This window comes from Arachis stenosperma, chromosome 3, assembly GCF_014773155.1.
Source record: "Arachis stenosperma cultivar V10309 chromosome 3, arast.V10309.gnm1.PFL2, whole genome shotgun sequence".
Taxonomy (NCBI): Eukaryota; Viridiplantae; Streptophyta; class Magnoliopsida; order Fabales; family Fabaceae; genus Arachis; species Arachis stenosperma.
Window position 1 is genome coordinate 35,424,384 of NC_080379.1, and position 18,608 is coordinate 35,442,991.

The window sequence follows — 18,608 nt, forward strand, 5'->3', positions numbered from 1 at the left end:
TTTGGTATGAATAGTTATCCTGTCCCAAGTATAGGTTCATTAAGTCTATACTGAAATAGTTTAACTTTTCATATTATACCTAACCCTAGGCGCAACTTGAGAACTAACTATGTTGCTCCTAGTTCGTTTACTAATCTCTATTAGTTTCTGCCATTAAAACTTTACAGACTTTTTCTTCGATTTTCATATCTTCTTTAACTTTTTATCTTTCCTTTATCTTTGCCTCACTAATATGTTATTACCACTCCCTAAGTGTCTTATGAAGGTAACTACGAGATTTTGAGTTTAAAGTTGTCTTTCTAAAACTTTTACGAAAAACTGTCTTTTTTGTATTATTTTATTATTTTTTTAAAATATTATTTTTAGTTAAATATTATTATTTAATATTTTATTATTATTTATTATTTTATTATTAAATTTTTGAAAATGACCCCTTTTTAACTTTTAACCTTTAAAATTTATTTTTTACCACCCGTAACTTTTAATATTTCTACTTTAACCACCCTAACTTTTGGAAATCATAAAATAACCCCTCAAACACCAAAATAATTACAACCATGCCCTTTTTAAGATCTAAAAGTTGTTCTTCAATGTTATTCATCACACTCAAAGTGTTCTCCGTGTTCTTCGTAAATTTTTAGATTCTTTCTTTATTTTCACCCGTTTTTCAATCTTTTCAGTAATCAATTTTTACCATAATTCAAAATAAAATTGCAGCCACTAAAGCCCCATATTTGTCCCTTGATTACAACACAAATTCAACCCGAATTTAAAGTTTAGGTTTCGAAATTCCAGTAGCCACAAGAACAGGCATTCAAAGGTTGAATATCATCAAATTTCATCAAATTTTTACCAAAATTTCAACAAGAATCACTCATATAAACAATCAATTTCAAGCATAACCAAATCATATCATAATTACATAACTCAAACACAATTAATCAAGATTAATTTTATCAATCCCTACTTTGTTTCGCTGCTCCAAATTCGGTTATGCTCTTAGGTGGTCCTTAAGCACTTTTTCCTCCTAAATCACATCAAGAACAACTTAAAATCCGAAAACTCTCAACTGACTGAATCTTATTCAGCATGTTGGGAAGATATTTCTCACCTTAAACTTGCTGGAAATTAACGTTTCTTGGCCCTAAGTCAAGTTAAGCATGATTCCTAAGGAAGAACATCAAGAAAACACATGTTTAAGCATGTTTCATTGAAAACCGACTTCAAAAGGGAAAGGCAGATCCATCTCACATTATTTCCAGCCTTGATAAGTTACATTGTTATGTAGAGGAAGAAGAGAGGATCATTTTGGTGAAATCAGAGTTTTGATTTGAGTTTTAGTTCAGAAGAAATCAAGCCTTGAAGATTTAAGTGTCATGAAAGTTTCTCTCTTTTCTCTCTTATAATTTCGGCCAAAATGAAGAAATGAGACAGCCTTGGAGGTCTTGGGGTGTAAGGTGAGTTGTGATTGGTTGGCTTGGAGGTGGATTAAAATAATATTAAAATATCTCAGGTGTATAACTACTAAAACTAGATGTATCGGAACACTCGTAAAAACTTCTCTAAAAATACTTTTCTGAGCTACTAGAATAAATGATACTAGTAACATGTTTAATATGAGAATAGAATATGTATGATGAGAAATTAGCATTGCTAAAGTCATCAGAGAGTGCTGGTGCTAAGCTGCACCAGTAAACTGTGAACCCAATTAAACCAATTTTTTGTTTTTAACTAAAACAGACCAGGTAACCTTATAATATCATTCAAGTTGCTTATAATACTAATATAATGATAATATTATACTATTATCTCTCTTCTCTCATGAATCGAGTCCGGTTCGTCAAACAGAGACTATTTATGGAAACTAGAATCAAAACTCCTAACCGATATGGTTCAAAAACTAGGTTCTAGCTTAAAGATGAAATAATTATATTGAGGATTGAGATTATTGATGATACAGCAGAGGTGTTCCCTTTACTGATCTTCCGGAGAAATTCATGCCTTCAGAAAAGACCTTGCGTACTCAAAAAACGGAGTTGTTACAAATTTGGTTCATGGGTATTGAAGAATTTTGTGTTTTTTTTTTATGGTATGAGGGTACTCTAGTGCGAGATATAGTTGGATTTTATCCAAGTATTCAGTGGGTAAAGGTGAGGACTCTTATCCCCTTTGAATTCTTATATTTTATGAAGCTTAGGTATTGAAATTGGTATTTGTGTATGAAATTGTATGAAATTATATTAAATCCATGTAAATTAAAGTCAAATTGGTGAAGTGGAGTGCTTGAATTGGAACTCTGGTGGCTGAAAACTTGTTGAGTTGGATTGAAAACTTGTGAAGAGGGGGATTTTGAGCTTGGAAAAAAATTGGCCAAGGTATGGTTTCAACTTCTTGTAGTGAATATATAATTTTGCGTGAAAACTTAGGCTAGTTGCCATAAGATATGTTTGAATTGTTGGAATTGTGGGATTTGGTGGATTAAATGTGTATATACGTGACGTATGATAAGTATGATGATGAGTTGATATAATGAAAATTTGATAACTTAGGTGTTTGGGTGATTGATAAGTAGGGGACTAATATTTGATGATGTGTGTGAATGCTTGGGATTGATTTTGGTTGTGAGTGTTTTGGTGTATATTGAGAATTTTGGAAAACTAGAGGATTTATAACTTGGTAAAAACCTATTTTTGACCAACTTCGGCAAGCCATAACTTGGCTTTCGGACCACCAAATCTTGTGAAACTTGAATAAAAATTGGGTCCGTCAAGTTTATTAATGTTCAAAGAACGGATTGAAAATAATTTTCAACAAAAAATTATGCGCATTTAAAGTTTGGTGTGAAAAACTGATTTTCTGAACTTAACAGCATTTTGGCAAAACTGACATGCTAACATACACGACAGTGTCACGCGACGTGAGTATTGGGATCTACCCAGATATCTCGCGTATACGGCACTGTAAAATCCACAATCTCACGTACGCGGTAGTGTCACGCGATGGGGGATCGCTCCCTACCTCATAAGATCGTGTACACGGACATGGTCTCGCGTACGCTGGCGGCATGCCTACGCATGAGCATCCTATTTTGCCAAAGTAATATTTTTGTGTTTTCAACCATTCTTCTAGCTTTCCAAACCTTTGTAACCCCTTTTTAAGGTCCGATAGCTAGTGTTAAGCTTCAGAAGAAGAGCAAATCTATTGAGGGAGTTAGTTTGATATTGAGGAAGAATTGTGAAGAGAATAATTGAACTAATAATGCATGGATAATGTTGGATGAGATATGAATAAGGGTAATGATGATATTGATGAAATGTGACTAAAAGATCCACCCAGCATATGCATTATATTATTTGAGACACGAGTTTTCCTGGGTAAATGCATTAGGTTGCAACCATTTGCTTCAAGTTGAGACTCGATACTCTGTTGACCCTTCTTACAAGATGTGACTGGACACTTTAACTCTCCAGATTCTTCCAATGAGATGATAAATAAATCATTACATATATATGCATAGACTCTTGGGGATTTGCGCATGCAGAGACTGTCCGAGATTCGCTACCGAACATGTCGGGCTTGGCTGTATAACCGATAGATAATATGATCGGCTATAGAACAGACATGCATCATATGCACTTATATATTTTGTTTGAGTATGCATTTGTTTTTGCTTTCCTATTTGCTTAACTATAATTAACTGTTACCTTATCTATTTGTTCTATCTGCTTCCTATATTTGAGTTTTTTCTATTTGTCTTGCTTGTGTTGTTTTTGAGAGATCCCTCATGCAGGTAGATGAGATACTAAGAGTTATTTCACTTGGTGATTTGGAGGTTTGTAAAGAACAAAAAATGAGGAGTAAATTAGAATTCTTAGATATAGTCACCATATTTTTAGTTTAGTGGGAACTCTAGGATTTGATATAGGTTGTTGGAGTTTTGGAATGTCTCTAGCTTTTCGAGACCTTATGTATTATCTATATGAGTACCTTTACCATACTGAGAACCTCTGGTTTTCATTCCATACATGTTCTATTATTTTTTTTCAAATACAGGATGTGAGGCACCTCGCTGAGTGTGCTCTAGACTCTTTGGCAAGCAAATATCTAGTTTTGGGAAATGTTATTTTGTGTTCTTAGTTTACATATATTTTCCACTTTGTATAAACTTCTATTCTCCTCCTAGAGGTTGACTCAGAAAATCAGGATTTATATTTTTTCTTTTGGTATAGTTTTGGTTGTATATATATTTTTTGGCCGATATTTGCTTCGCAGGTCGAGTTTGTAACTTGCTATATGTATCTTTTTGGAACTCTATATTTGTTGTATATTATCCTTTCTGTGTGTTGTTATCTATCTCTTCTACGTTTAAACGTTTCAAGTGTGATGCGACTTTCGAGTTCTGTTTTACTCAACTTTTGTCCAAGGCTCCTAGTTAAACTATTCTTCATATATACATATATGTGTACTATTTTACTTTTAGAGGTCGTAATACCTCACCATTCTGATTTACGAACTTAAGGGTAAAGCTCTGTATGGTAAGGTGTTACACTAGGACTGCTCTCATTTCACTACTACACATCCAAACCAAGGGAAAAGATTTGGTGAGACTGGGTATGACTTGTTTTGCAACTTCTTACCTTACTTTGAGATGCCTCAACAACAACAAAGATTCTTTAATAAGAATGCTTCTTTCTGATCAATAAAATTCTAGTAAGTTTGCAAAGATTAAAAAAATAAAGAGATAATTACAAGTGTGGTGTTGGATAAGATATTTTAGAAAGAGGTGGTGATTTTTTTGAGAGCTACCTACCCTCTTCTTTATGTGCTTCGTCTGGTGGATTCAAAAGAAAAGCCAGCTATAGGGTTTGTTTATGAAAAAAAATAAAGGGTGCAAAGAAGAAATATGAGATGCATTTCAAAGAGTTGGGACAAGGTAAATTGTCTAATTATTTTTTTAATTTTATTAATACATGAATAATTAATACTCTTTATATTTTAACTAATTTATTATTTTTTTAATGTTTTAGTTACATACTTTTATGGAATATTATTGATGTAAGATGGAACAAGCAACTTTATAGGTTATTGCGCATGCTGCAGACTATTATTTAAATTCACAAATTTATTATAGCTCTGATTTTAAAGTTGCTTATGAGCTTAAGTAGTTTTATACTTGCATGGAAAGGATGACAGAAAATTCAAATCTAATCACTAAGATGGATGTTCAACTTGAAATTTTTAAAACTCAAAAAGAGTTTTTTGGTAGTAAAGTAGCTTAGAATGTAATTTCTGCTAAAACTCCGGCTCAATGGTGGAATTCTTATGGAAATCAACATCAAAAGCTCTAACAATTTACAATTCATTTCTTGAATTTGACATGTATAGCTCATCCGAATGTTAACACAATTGGAGTGCTTTTGAGATATTTAGTAATTAAATATAATTTATATTTTATTTCTATACATTTGGTTGTTAGTTCTTCTGTTTCTACCGTTTGAATGCTAAAACCATGAATGATGTTGTGTTTGTGATGACGAACTCAAGATTGGCAAAAAAAAAAAAAAAGAAGTCTTGATTATGACTATTGATGAGTTGGACTCTAATAAAGAGTGGATTGTTGCTGATAAGGATGGAGAAGAAGAAGATGTAAATGCTCTAATTCTATATCCTAATTTGAATGATGGAGCAAGTGGTAATAGAGTTATTGGTGCCTTTAAGGATTCTTTGACAATTTCTTATCTTGATGATAATGAGTTTGAAGAACTTTTTCAAGGACCTGCTCCTCTTGCTCTTAACAATGAAGATGGTAATGCGGAAATCTTGAAACTCGTGAAGATTTTATGACTGATAAGGAATAGAATGACTATTAAATGAATTGTTTAGACTTTAGTTAATTAGTTGTTTATTCTAGTAGTTTGGTTAGTTTATTTGCTACTTGAATTTATTTTAGTGTCGTATAAATTTGTGAGTTGTGAATTTGTGTTTTGATTTGTAAGTTGAGTTCTGAATTTGTGTTATGAATTGTGACTTTTGACTTGTTATGCCATATATTAGCTATAGTCCTATATGGATAATTTGATTATTTGAAATTTATTTCATTAATTGTGAAATTGATTTTTGCTATCAAATTATTCATAACTTTTATATTTTAGGGGAATGCTAGGTAGATAATGACTTTGTTGAACAATATGAACAACGGGCCCTAAAAATTAGCTCAGTTAGATTAGTAACACAGTATACCCGTATACACCACCTCTCCCAAATTCTAATTTTAATCATCTTAATCACTAACATCATAATCATCCCACCCACTCTCCCTTTATTTGACCTAGCAATAAAAAATTTTCCCCTTCTCCATTATTCAAACGGCATTCAGGAAGTAGTAGCCTTTCCCTACCCCCAATTGAAACGGCATTGACAAAGGAAGACCTTCCCACATCCAGCGCTTCTTCTCTGCTGCATCCCGTCATCCATCCTGCCCCTCACCGAACCGACCATCTCTCGGCATGCCTCTATTGTGAAGACGAGCAGCAGTAGGCGAAACCCCATGTCGCCGTCGTGTGGAATTCACCCAGCCGCCACCCGCGTTGTCTTTTAATGGCCATCTCCAGAGGTTGAAGTCTCTGCATGTCCGCACCGCTTGGAGTCTTCCTCGGACAAAACCAGAGCAACCATGGTGTGTGTTTGCTTTCCCCTATTAAAGGCCAGTCCCCCGATAGCCGTTTTTTCAAGGTTTAGATGTTCATAGTAATTTTTATGTTATGGTTGCATAGAAGGGTTTTGCTGCTTGTGGGAATTACTGGGCCTGTTTGACTTCTTCAAGTGTTTGTTAACATAAGGAAACTGAAAAGAATAATGACCCGTACATGTTGTTGAGGATCCGGTTTTTCGCGTCTTGTTTTTTAATGGTTGACTGTATTTGGGTTTGTTTTGTCTCTGGGTATTAGTGAGTCAGCAATTGGTGTAAAACACGTGCTTAAAATTTGTTGCTTTATGAGTTATTTAATCACTCTAAGTCGAATGGTCATTTCTATACATGAATGGATGGTTGAATTTTTTGCACAGTTGTTTGAAATTTGGTTGAGGATGGTAACTTTTTTTCCTTCCAATACCTAGCCTAAAAGGTTGTCACATTTGAATAACTGTTTGATTCTCTGATTATGCATATTTGATTTTGAAGAGATAGGTTTGAATTGGTATCTTGTTTGTTTATTTAAGGAAAAAAATTGTAAGTATAATTTGGAATCAATTTACATTTTTCTAGTCTTAGTTGAAAGTGTATTTTAATTTTTTTTCTCATATGTCTACTTGCATTTGATGCATTTGATTGGATAAGATCTAAATGAAAGTAGTTTTGGCATTGAGTTTGACCATGTAAAGACTCTATTCACATGTTGATCAGCATATTTGACTAACATCGCAATCAATATTTGGGAACATTGTAAATAAACCCGCTTTAGACTTTAAAAACAGTGAGTAAGTTAGTATGAATAGTCCTTTTGACACACCAGATCGAAATAAATAGTGCGTTGCCTTGAATTTGCAAGTTAATTGGTCCGTTTGATTTTTTAATACTTGCAGCGGGAAAATTATACTAGAAAAATGTTTAAAGTTGAGCATTGTGACATGATCTACCGCATTTAGGAAGCAATTTCTATTATTACTAATCTCTAGAGCCTATCAAGCTGATTATATTATGACTTGTTTTGCTGATTTTCGTAATCAGAAATTCAATTTTGACTGCTACGCTTTCAAGGACCTTGTTTTACTTTATTTTTTTTGTTATCTGCCTGTGTACTCATACTGCGCACAACTGTGGGTGCTCTGCTATTGATTTTCATATTTTTTTTTGAAATTACAGCAAAGATAGTAATATCACATGTTTCATGGATGCTTGGATTAAAGCGAACTGTATGAAATTTGATGGAGTTTTGGCTTGATATTTTAGAATTCTTTTCTTTATCTGTTTCTGGTTCACGTGATTGACTTTTAATTTCTATGAATTACATATATTCAATTTTGTAAGAAACGATGGATGCAAAAAAAGAGATGACTTTTAGTGGTGGCTTAACTAGATATGAGTTAAATTGGTTGTAAATACTATAGTTGCATAATGTTTGATGTCTACATATTTATGACTTTATTATTTTCGATCATGGATGTTGTAAAGACTCATGTTAAAATTTTAAGAATAATACATAGTTATATAGAAATAATATTTTTTATGCGTGTGAAATTTTCTAAATAATGCGAGCGGACTATTGATGAACCTGTGAGGAAGAACCAGAATCAAAGAAAGCAATAGATGTACCAAGAACCCGTTTGGAAAGTAGCAGATGCTACTTTTTTTTTACTTTTAAATTATGAAAAATCACAATAAAAAAACTAAAAAACAGCAATAAAATATACATTAACACACATTTCATATTTATTTTTTATTTTCACCTACCATATCATGCATAATAAAACAATAAATACTAACTATACAATAATTTCTTTTGCATTGTGATGAGCGGATAATTCATACGCTTTTTGGCATTGTTTTTAGGTAGTTTTTAGTAGGATCTAGCTACTTTTAGGGATGTTTTCATTAGTTTTTATGATAAATTCACATTTATGAACTTTACTATGAGTTTGTGTATTTTTCTGTGATTTCAGGTAGTTTCTGGATGAAATTGAGGGACCTGAGCAAAACTCTGATAAAAGGCTGACAAAGGACTGCTGATGCTGTTGGATTTTGACCTTTTTGCACTCAAAATAGATTTTCTGGAGCTACAGAATTCCAAATGACGTGCTCTCAACCGCGTTGGAAAGTAGACATCCAGCGCTTTCCAGCAATATATAATAGTTTATACTTTATTCGTGATTAGACGATGTAAACTGGCGCTTAACGCCAGTTCTATGCTGCATTCTAGAGTCAAACACCAGAAACACGTCACGAACCAGAGTTGAATGCCAAAAACACGTTACAACTTGGCATTCAACTCCAAAAGAAGCCTCTGCACGTGTAAAGTTCAAGCTCAGCCCAAGCACACACCAAGTGGACCCTGGAAGTGGATTTCTACATCAATTACTTACTTCTGTAAACCCTAGTAGCTAGTTTAGTATAAATAGAACATTTTACTATTGTATTCAGTGTCTTTTGACCGATCCTGGATCCTGGATTGTATTTTTGATCCTGTAATCACATTTTGGGGGCTTGCCATTCGGCCATGCCTGAACCTTCATCACTTATGTATTTTCAACGGTGGAGTTTCTACACACCATATATTAAGGGTGTGGAGCTCTGCTGTACCTCAAGTTTTAATGCAATTACTACTATTTTCTATTCAATTCAGCTTATTCCTGTTCTAAGATATTCGTTGCACTTCAACATGATGAATGTGATGATCCGTGACACTCATCATCATTCTCACCTATGAACGCGTGACTAACAACCACTTCCGTTCTACTTTAGACCGGGCACATATCTCTTGGATTCCTTAATCAGAATCTTCATGGTATAAGCTAGATTGATGGCGGCATTCATGAGAATCCGGAAAGTCTAAACCTTGTCTGTGGTATTCCGAGTAAGATTCCGGGATTGAATGACTGTGACGAGCTTCAAACTCGCGATTGTTGGGCGTGATGACAAACGCAAAAGAATCAAGGGATTCTATTCTGACATGATCGAGAACCGACAGATGATTAGCCGTGCCGTGACAGAGCATTTGGACCTTTTTCACTGAGAGGATGGGATGTAGCCATTGGCAACAGTGATGCCCTACATACAGCTTGCCATGGAAAGGAGTAAGAAGGATTGGATGAAGGCAGTAGGAAAGCAGAGATTCAGAAGGAGCACAGCATTTTCATACGCCTATCTGAAATTTCCATCGATGATCTACATAAGTATTTTTATCTTTATTTTCTGTTTATTTATTATTATTATTCGAAAACTCCATAACCATTTATTATCCGTATGACTGAGATTTACAAGATGACCATAGCTTGCTTCATACCAACAATCTCCGTGGGATCGACTCTTACTCACGTAAGGTATTACTTGGACGACCCAGTGCACTTGCTAGTTAGTTGTGCGGAGTTGTGACTAAGTGTGATTCACGTTTGAGAGCGCTACCAAGTTTTTGGCGCCATTGTTGATGATCACAATTTCGTGCACCACATTGCCATCAAGATTATTGTGAATTAGAATTTTAATATCCATTCTCTTGTGTAAAAAAAATGTATTTTTTCAGTTATTTATCCGAACACTACAACTTTAAGATAACTACTTTTATAACTAAAAATCAACACAAAATAACTTATTTATAAGTTGCTATTAATTAAAGTCCTTCTACTTTAAGCTCTTTTTCCAAAAGAGCTTATTTAAGTTGTTAACCCAAATTGGACCTTAGTCTTAAGACCACAAATACTTTTTTCACATTGTTTACGTGTTTTCATGGTGGAATTGTTACAACAGAAATGATAAATTTCCATGGTGAATAACATTTTTAGTTCTCTAACTACTTTGATTCTGTTTCAAGATATTAGCGAAGCGTAAAAGTTATTAGTTAAAAATAACTATTTGGATACCAATAAAAAACCCATCCACTATCATATGGAATAGAACATCCAGCCTCTACTATTTGTTATTATTTACACATTACACCAAGACTCTTCTAAATAACCATTTGGGTGACAATAGAGATAACCATCTGTTAGCCTATAGAATCTAACATCCAGCCTTTATTACTTGTAACTGACCACATACTCTACACCAAGACTATTACGAATAACCTTCTAGGTACCAGTAAAAATAACCATCCGCTATCCTATTGAATCGAACATCCATATTAAAATACTTGCAACTGATCACACATACTACACCCAGATTATTCGAAATAACTATCTGGGTAACAAAAGAAATAACCATTCGCTTTCCTATTAAATCAAACATCCAGTTTATAATACTTTTAACGAATCATATACACTACACCCAAACTATTCAAAATAACCATTTGGATAACAATAGAAATAAACATCCGCTATCCTATTAAATCGAATATCCAGTATAACATAATTGTAACTAATTATACACACCAAACGAAGGCTATTACAAAATAACCATTTGGGTACCAATAGAAATAACCATCCACTATGCTATTGAATCGAAATCGACTTTCTTTGCATATGTTGCATAAAAATCCTAAGCCAGCTTCAAATGCTCAAACCGCATTCCAACTCTTGGTATTTCGTCTTCGGCAAGGCAACTATGATCTGGTAACTGCGAATCGGTTCAAAATAGACATCATTCGATGAACATGAGAATTATTGGTCGATTCAAATATGCGGTTCACAAAAAAACAGTAATATACTAGAGACCAAACCTCATCAACAAGATCCGTGTCATCACTCCCAGTAATGTCTGTACATTCTATGACCTACAATCAAACATACACAAACTAATTAGATTCCGTACTATTAAACAAGTTTCAACTAAAAGAATTTTATTAATATTTTTTCCAAAAATATCATTAAAAATTTATTACTATACATAACTTACAAGAAATAATAACAATGAAAAGTGTACTCATAAAAAATCTCACCTAATTAGTTATGCTTATATTAAGTATTTATATAGAGCATGCATGGATCTGCCACAACTGAATCGCACCTACACAACTTAAAATCAAGTCCATTTCTATGCTTTGAATAGTCAAAAAGCTCATTATTTCTTCTTGGGTGTGAATGATACACTCCCATTCTCCATTTTTGTTTCTTCAATTCCTTCCTTGCTAATCCTCTCTTATTTCTTCTTCTTCTTATTTGTTTATTAATTAATTTATTTTTCTTATATAGTAGTAATCAGTGTTGTATATATTGTGGACTTGCTAATTAAAATTTTGGAACCTTTGAGTACTATATTATATGTTATGCACAACTGTACATATATTTTTTGACAATATTATATAGCATGAAAAAATAAAAAAGAATGCAAAAATAAAAAACACATTTAGTGATCATCCAAAATGAACAGCATCTCCACTTAGAGCATATATTTTCATATGTAAAGTGAGTTGTGACTAAATTTGTTTGTGCATGCATGGCATGGAAGCATAAGGATGGGAATTTAAAATAATATAATGGCAACCATGTGGAATGTTTAAAACATACATGAATAGGTAGTTTCATTCAATTCACTTAACTAAACATGATATGCACTTCTTAAATTACACTAATCAAATGACCAAATTTAAAATTTTAAACCAATTTGATGTTTAAACAATACCAATAATCAAGTGTCATGTTAAAACTCAATCTAAACATCATTAAAAATAGCATAATATTACACAGTTCTGAATTATAATGCCTAAAGATAACAAAATTTAAGACAAATGCTAGCCAAACATAAGAATTAAACAAAAAATTTCACTCAGGCATTTCATCGAGCATATGGTATACACAATATGTAAACAGGAATTTTAAACTCAATTTAAGCAGCAATCAATCTAGAAAAATCAGCAATCAAACATTTTGGAATCCAAAAAGTATCAATCAATTAATCTAAGTCTAATCTAAACACTAAAAGCATAATTAAAAATTAGTTAAAATAAGTAAACGAAAGAATACGGGCAGGAGGAAGCATGGAACCTACGTTGGTGAAAGGGGAAGAATGGAAAGAGAATGGTAGCAGAGGCGGTGTTGCAGCGGCACAGAGCTCAGTCGTTGCTGGGTTGCACTGGGGTTTCTCGCCGGGGTTGGACTTTGCACAGAGACCGGGAGTAGCGTATAGGAGATTTAGGAGAAATGGAGAAAGAGGAAAGAAAAAGAGAAGAGAGAAAAGAGAGAGGCGGTAGAAGACGGTAGTCGCCGGTGGTGATGGCGGTGGTGTCGGACGGAGGGTTGGGGCTGGGTTGAGAGTGCAAAAAAGAAAAGGATCAAGGGAGATGAAGATAAGATGAGAGGATAGTTGCAGAGCATTAATTCACCAATGTAAAAATTCTGATTTTTTTAATTTAAAAAAATAATTATTATTAGAATTTAATTAATCAAACCATTAATTACATTTAGGATTAATTTACTTTTTTAACATCATTGTTTACATTGTTTACTAATGTTATTGTTCACCTATACTTTTTCTATATTTTATTATGAGTTACGCTTATGTTCTGTTTTACGATACAACGAATTATGATTCTGAACTAATTTAGTGAGTCCAGGTAAAAACTACGAGTCTATTATCTTAGTGGGAGCTAAGTTATCTTTCTTAGAATTATATAATACTCACCATTGGATATACTATTTTTGAAAGTATAAAAAGTTTAATTGTCAAAATAAATTATTTTCTTTGAAAAAGTAGCTTTTGTATATAAAGATATAATTTGATAGAGATAGATTTAATAGTTAGTTAGATTTTCTATATCCATGTATGTTAATACCAAGTAAAAGATATATATCATAAAAAATAATAGGATTATCCTTAGAATTATCAACTGATAGACATTAGAATTATCTTCGGTAAGAATTTTCTTTAGAAAAAAAAATGCATAATAAAAATTATGCACCGTTGTAGTGTGAGATTTTATTATAATAATGATAACAAGTTAAAGTTTGATAATTAGATCATACTCTAAGGGTTGACCAACAATTGAAAAGATAGAATGAATTATACTTTATTCTTCTCGAATTCTTAGTAAAAAATATTATTTTACACTATTGGATCATTGAAGAGTATTGTTAGATTAGCAAATTTAGCAAATTTTACTATCCGCTTAGTACTGAACTGATCATAAAATCGTCACATACTAACAAATGTTCTAATATAGTAATTTTTACTAAAGAATTATTTAATTTTTATTTTGAATTAATCAAATAAAGAATTATGTTAATTCATAAAATATTATATATCTTTTTGCTAATACCAATAATATGATAATTGGGAATATTAAATGAGAATTAAGAATAATTAGTTATTCTATTTTTAAATTTGATTTGTAAATTTAGGATAAGATTCTAACTTATTCTATTTTAAATTGAGTTATAATTTGATTCATAAAATTTTAATTAAAAATAAAATAAGATTCAAATTTAAAATAAAATCTTATTTAAAATAAAATATAAAGTCAGTAACAACTCATACGATATATATGTATAACAAAAATAAAGAAAATATAAAAATTTTATTTTTTATCTCTATATATAAATATATGTGAGTCTAATTCTTTAAAAAAATTGTATGGTAGGTGTTCAAAAAATTACAAAAAAATTTTCAATTTAAAATAGATGTTTATTAGTCAAGAAATTAACAACAATAATTAATCTTGTAGATATACATAACCTTTTTATACCATCAAAAATAAAAAAAATTATTTTTATTAGCATACTCAAATATTTGTCTCTAATTTATATTATTTGGATAAAATTTTTAAAACAAAGTAGATCAGTAAAATTATTTTATTCTTACTGCTTGAACACATGGTAATCTTTTATAGTTTATAATAAAAATGAGAAAATAAAATGTAGAATTAATCCTCCTATGAATAGCCAAAATTATTATTACCTAAAGCGAGATGATTGTTTCAATCTTTTATCATGTGACTTTTTAATAATTTTTAATCCATACAAGTCTCAAATTTATGTATAATTACATTTATTATACTTAAGATGACTTTGGTAAAACGTGTGCTGCTATTCTAAAGGTTGTTTATTTATTTATTTTTGTCATTTTACAAATATTTTCCAAAAATTAAACTCGCTCTATTCGGTTAAATCAAATAAAATAAATTCAATATGAACAAATTACAAACAAAGAGTGTTAGAGAATTAATAGATTTTGTGATTTGTAGTTATTAATTAGTCATTATTAATATTTTTAATGATATAAGATTATATTTAATAATGTGAAATTATTCATTTTTTTTGTTGATTAAGTATTAACCAAATTTTAATAAAAGTGTTGACTTCTAGACTTTCTCATTACAAAAACATTTGATAAAACTTGCCTTTCAAATTTATATGACTACAAAATACATAAATATTACACAAAATAAATTCAAATATGTATTAATATATAAAATTATATTAAATTTTTTAATTTTAAAAAGTATAAATTAGCTTTGAAATTTATATATTTACTTTAAAAAATCACCCTAAAATTTTGAAATTCAAAAGTATAACATGAACAATTTGTTTTACCAAATAAAATGTAGGAAAGTTTTTTGGTGCTGATCATGAAAGTAAATATGTGATGCTTATACTATGTGTTCACATATACGGTTGGCTCATAAGACACTGTTTTTGGATTGACTGTGTGTGTAGACTGGTAAGGGAGACTAGATGGTGGGATTTAGGGCTTGAACCCAATACATTAGTTTTTATTGTTGGTATGGCATGAATTTTCAAATTAAAAAAATAACGAAAAGAAGGACTTTGGAAAGAAAAAAAAAACGAAATAATAGTATTGTACTAATGGTAGTAAACTAATAATAATACAGTTAAGAAAAATTTCCAAAACAAAGATGTACAGTTAGAAAAAAATTAATTATTTTAATATAATTAGGCTCAAAATATTCATTAATCAAGAAGCTATATTTTTAAATTTTTAAATTTTAATTTATTTATTCGATATAAATATAGAATCGAATTATATCACTATAAAAATTATTTATGTCATAAATCTATGTACAAATTACATGAATATTAATATTAACATTTTTTTTATTTGACAATCATATTGAATATTGTTTATTGACTGTAAAGTGTGAACAATTCTCACCTCAACAATTCTATATAATAGACAATATAAATATTATAATATGTTTATAATATGATAAATTAAATATAAGCTTCGCACATTTTCTTAAATACATTTATAGTAAGTAATAAAAGTAAAATATTTTCATTTTACTTAATATAAACTATATCAACTTGTATGTGTGTGATATTAAAAAAAAAATAAGCATTAGCATCAAATAGAATGTGAGTAAAATAAGGATAAAGAAGTGATGATAAAAATAAATAAATATATATTAATGACATAAAAAAGTGAAAACTATCCATTTTATAGGGTTAAAAAGATAATTAAGTTTATTATTTATTTTTTTTATTATTTTTCAAACTTAAAATTCTAATGTTCATTTTTTTTTTCATTCTCTATATTTTTTTTCCTATCATATGTTCTATATATACAGTGATTTATAAAATATTTAAAATCAAACTATTAAACAATTTTTAGTTGAAAAATAGTAACTATAAAATAGATCATTAATAAATTTTACTGTAATGATTCACTTGCAAACTCTTAATTTGTAATAACTTAACCACAAAAGTGATATAATTATAAGAAGTATTACAATTACTTTGGACTATTATAATTTCAACAATGTCGTAAACTCATATAATAAATCCATACATAACTTTTCTTTCCCCTTTTTCGGATAGAATATTTTTGTCTATGGATAGCATTATCCATTCCTTTTAGGCCTCCTAGTAAATTATACAACTCATCCTCAAACAAGAGAAGTCTGTGTAACAGCAACCCACTAAACCCACTTCCTATGACTTGTTTATTTAACCAAACTATCAAACCATTCTCCCTAATGAAATTCTTAAGCAAAACGGGTTCGTTGGAAATGGATCCTCTCCATTTTTTCTAATACTTGAGAGAATAAAGTGTGATCTCTCACCTTTAATTTTATAAGTGGGATCAAAATTAAATAAGAAAGAGAACAATAAAAGGTGAGATCTTCCACTGGACACCATCTAATTTTTTTTTCTATCGGAGAAGATCTACTCCCGATTCCGTTGTGTTTTTCGCTATTGTTGATATGTAATAACAACATACTATGCTTATATTTGATGTAAGCACCACATAATTTTCCTAAATTGTATTAACTTATTTTTTTAAAAACTCAAGCATGCCAAATCGAACCTTAGGTTTCTGGCCTTTCATTATGGGTATTGTCCTCACTGTGATACATTTTTTATGTATTTACTTGAAAAGGGAATGGAACAATTCAACCGCAAAGAAGTCGTGGAATATCATAACATAATAAGCACGCAAGTCTCCCAAGAATCGAATCAAAATTGACACGAGAGGAGGAAAGAAAGCCAAACCTCCATGATTTAGATTCCTTCAGATAACAATTTGCCCGGGAAACGTATTCCCCCCACATGCCTTGTGAGGTCCATAACAAAAGAGGACCTCCAATCATTCAAACAATGCACACTTCCTCTCTATAATTTTCCTCTTTTTCCAACTATAAATATTGCCTCCTGCTTCAACTCTTGGAGCCACAACACCATTCATACAAAGCTTTGCAATCTACAGCTTACTTCATACCTTTGTGATTTCTCTTTCCTTCCATAAAACCAAACATGTCTAGCACCTGCGGCAACTGCGACTGCGCTGACAAGACCCAGTGTGTGTAAGTGCTTAATGCCCTCTCTTTGCTTGCGTGTATTCCACAAAAGTCAGCCAACTTTTATAGAATTTTGTTTATTTTAAATTCTAAATCCTAAGTTATAAATTCTTAATTCTAAATCCTAAAGAAGAGTTGACTAATGTTAGCAAACTAAAAATTAGTTGCCTATGTTTTCTCTTCTGAAAGTTTTGATACAATTTTAATAGAAATTCTTCTATGCTATGAGAGCAAGTTCACTAAGGCTGCCATTGTTTCTGAGATTAAGATAAGACAAGACTGAGAATAAAGAACAAAATATAAAAAATATTCAGTGTCTCTAAACATAATATCTCTATTAATGTTTCCTCTATCAAATACGATTCTGTGTTTCTAAATTCCTGTCTTAGTATCCCGTCTCTATAAACAACCGCAGCCTAACAAACTTGCTCTGTACCATTCAATTGTACTTCATTTTCAATCATTATAAATAGTTCGCTCGATACCATTTGTGCATGTTCAGTACTTTGCTTTTACTAATTCACTCGTACAAATTTTTCAGGAAGGGAAACAACGTCGTTCAAATCGTGGAGACTGAAAAGAGGTAAAATTGACGAGAAATTCTTATATCCTTCATAGTTTAACTGCTTTTTTAGCTCTACCCATTACAGAGAAAAGAACCCCTACTCAAGCTGCTTTTTTTTTTGGTGCATTTGCAGCTTCACGGAGACCGTTGTCGCTTCAGCTGCTGAGAACGACGGATGCAAGTGCGGCGCTAGCTGCAGTTGCACCAACTGCACCTGCAACAACTGCAGCTGCTGCCATTAAATACAATTTCCAAATGTGTTTGGGAATGATTTCCTAATAAGTAATCTTTTACTAAATAAATTTGTGTGCTTGTTGCACTTCATATCTGTATAAGTAATGCACTGTGAATCGAGCTTGGTTCCAGTGATAGTTATATAAAAGCTATGGCTTTGGCACTTTATTGTTACATGGACTAAAAATATGCATATCTCTGTCTATGTTGTCAGCATCAAATTCTATATCAAACACAGAGCAATCATAGTATCATACATAACTGTATGCAAAAATCAGCTCCCTTAAATTTGAAAATAAAATAGTGATATCAATTATTTGAATGCATTTGAAATCAATGTAAAATGGGAAACGGCACACAGGATGCATAGGCACATAACTTTGAAGAAAACTGGACAACAACAACAACAA